Below are 3,455 nucleotides of genomic sequence, written 5' to 3'. Positions count from 1 at the left end.
CCTATAAGGATAGATTCTGTTCCAATGTCTTATTCTGTGCCATAAGTCCTCAAATTCAAATTCAGAAATCTTCTGAAGAACATAATGGATATCATCTTAACAAAGAAAATGATCGGCATAGAAGAAGTAGCAATAATGTATCAAGACTTGAGCCAGCATCACGGTATAACCAGAGTGCAGGTAGTGACTTGTTCATGGCTCTATGATGTAATCTTCTAGAGAACATGAATTGATGGTTGGGGAAAATAATCTGTCTGGTGATGCTTATCGCCCTCAGCATGAGATAAACGATAATCTTTCTTGATGAGCTGCTAATAATGTCATAGGAGAGTGTTACAAGTTCAATTCTCCAGACTTTCTGGCTTCTTGGACCACTTGCCTTCAAAAATGTGAAGTGCTTCATTATTATGGCCTCGTTCATTTTTTTTACAACAGATGTAGAATAAGCAACAATTGCTTCAAGGACCTTCCTCATTTGAGGATGTCCTGTTTGAAAATGTTTTTTCTCATTTCTTTAATGAAGAATGAAAGAATTTTGCAAAGTATTACCCCTTTCAGGTTCACAATATAATCAAACCATAAACAATAAGTTTAATGAATATCCAATAAATCAACTAAACTTTTAAATCATTCAAAAATCATAGTTTTATGGCAAGTGTCAAAATTATTGACTGATTTGAGGTGTAGGTTGATTTTGGTAAAGTAGGTTCTTTCAAGTTGGTTCAGTATGTCGCTTCGGCTTCCACTATCTTGAAGAAAAGGTTGTTATGCTCATCTTGTAAAGATGCTTCTCGTTTCCAAAATCTCAGGAACGTCTTTGGGATGTGCGGTGCTTCTTTTAAGAGCTTAAAATTGTCTCTTATGTCGTTGTTGCACCATTCAATATTCGAGCTGCCTTTTCAGGTTTTCAACTCGAATCCTCCTTTGGTTCTAAGATGTTATTTAAAAATTTACATCTTGAACCCCCCTTTTATCATTTTTCATATCATGCATTAAAGATTTTAAAAACCAATTTTTACAAATAAAAATCAATCTTGAGAGGCGGAATGAATTCTGAAGATATTCTCTTTTACTTAGAAATCCATGTATGATTAAAATGGACTTTTCAGGTACGTAACGTAGGTCATGACTTATGGTTACGAAAGAAATGGATAAAAAGGCCCAAATAAGTGTTTAAGGGTAATCAAACCAATGATCAATTCATTTTGATGCCATCAATCTTGCCTTGCTTAACTTGGATCTGCTTTGTTGGAGATTTTTCCATCATCTGGATCCCTCTAGACTGCCAAATTTTGAATTCATTTCCATTTTCTCATATCTTCAGCATTTCTTGCTCTTCTTGTTTGTACTTGATCAACCTTGTAACTTGAGGCTCAATAATTCACCCATCTTGATTCAATTTTTTTCTTTTTTTTTCTTTTTCTTTTCTGTTTTTTTTTCTATTTTTTTCCCTTTTTTTTCTTTTTTCCTCTTTTTTCTTTTTTCTTTCTTTGCTGGATGAGTCTAATACTTCAATTGCTTTGAGCACCTCCTTTTCCTTTTGCATTTTGGATATTTTCCATTATTCTTGATTGGATTGATCTTCAAGCACTCTGTATTTGACATACTTTGTAGTTCAAAACTTTCATGACTTCATGGAAACTTGTCTTCGTAATAAAAATGTATTGACAATCTTTATTCTTGTGAGCAAATATCCTTCACCTTGCCCCCTAATGTAGAGGGTGATCCTTGGTTAGGGTTGAATCAGAAGAAAAATCATTTAGGCTCAAGTAGGGACAACAAAGGATATATATATATATATATATATATTAAAGGATAAATGAAACAATGCCGTTCGTCATCTCATACACAGAAACCTTTGTAAAAAGAGGTATCTCCAGGGGGATGAATATTCAAGATTAATTTTACTTACATGAAAAATATAATTAATGCATGATATATTTATTCAATCAATCACTTTCCCCTTCTTCTTTGAGTATGCCCTAATCACTCGAAATTATCATCAATGAGTTGGTCCATGATGCCTCATCTCGTCTCTTCTTGCAGTAAAATTCACGGATAATTGAAAGTTTGGTTCTTTTGAGGTCTTTTGGTTTATGATGGTTTTGTGTTTGGAAGGATAAATGTGTGACTCTTAAAGTCATGTATATGGTGGAAGGGGTAATATCATCAAACAACTCTATCCGATAAGGTAAACATCTAGAGTTGGTGTCTCAAAAATAGGTAGAGACATTTTTTCATAGTCTCAGATAAATGTAGTGTCAAGATTTGGTTTTGGTAAGGGTCGAGTAATTGGCATTGGGTGGAATATTGAAGATATAATTTTACCACTTGCCAATAGTTCTATAACTCTTGAAAAATTAAAAGAATATTTAATCTACTTGATACTCAATAATCTCAAGATTAAAATTTGACTCCTTGCTCATAACCATAAAAGAAACACATATTTATTTATTGCCAAAAGGAAATGAACAAAAACATATTCAAACAAGATGTTGAAAATAGAAAGTACTACAGTGGTAGATAACACTTCCATTTGTTTATGCATCATTACTCATCTATTATTGAGTGTGTACTTGGCCCAGGATTTTTATCCTTATTTGCCCCCATTCCTTGATCGTTTCTTGTGTCAAGACTCCCTTGTCGACAAGCGTCTCTATTTCCTTTAACAGTGACAAACAATTCCCTGTTGAATGTCCAAATATTCCCAAGTGAAAATTACAGAAGCTATTTTGATCATAGCAATGGGCATAAGGCTTTGGTGACATCTTCACCAATCTTGGTGTAATGTATTGACTTTTAACCAAATGAGGGTACAGGTCTGAGATAGATTCTTGAAACACCTTCAGAGTTTTTCTCGCTCGCGAGGCTATCACTTTCTTTGATCGTTCTGAACGAATGAATGCTATCATGTTATCGAGGGGGGTTCTGAATGCTCATTTCAGCTATAACTGGGGTAATATTAACCAGATTTCTTAAGTTGTCCTTTGTCTTACTGGTTTTCGGAAAATCTGATACATGTATTTTAGGTGTCTTCTGGGTTATATCTGCCTCATTCTTTCTTAGACCTATAGGCCAATCTCGAATTACATCCATGGGAGCCTTTTGATTTCTTTTCCCATTTTCTTTGCAGGATTTGGTCACATTAGTCTCTGTTGAAGCAACAATTTCTGAACATTGAACCTTCACCCCGTCTTTTACCTTATATTTTTGAATTGTTTGCTCTAAGGGATCTTGGAAATTTCCTTCAAGGTTACTAGGAACCTTAGCTGAACAATTTGGAGTTTCAATGTCGTATATCCACGGAACCTCCTTATAGGTCCACTTTTCATTTGGAAGCCACTGTGGCTGAACATAGCGTGGAGTAGTTAATACAGCTGAGAGCATTTTTGAATGTAATTTTTCACCCGAAAAGTGGAAGGGAGGAAATTGAAAATCCTGAACATTCTTTTTCT

The sequence above is a fragment of the Hibiscus syriacus genome, unplaced genomic scaffold (assembly GCF_006381635.1).
Source record: "Hibiscus syriacus cultivar Baekdansim isolate YM2019G1 unplaced genomic scaffold, ASM638163v2 tig00111276_pilon, whole genome shotgun sequence".
Classification (NCBI taxonomy): domain Eukaryota; kingdom Viridiplantae; phylum Streptophyta; class Magnoliopsida; order Malvales; family Malvaceae; genus Hibiscus; species Hibiscus syriacus.
This window is presented reverse-complemented; position numbering follows the sequence as displayed.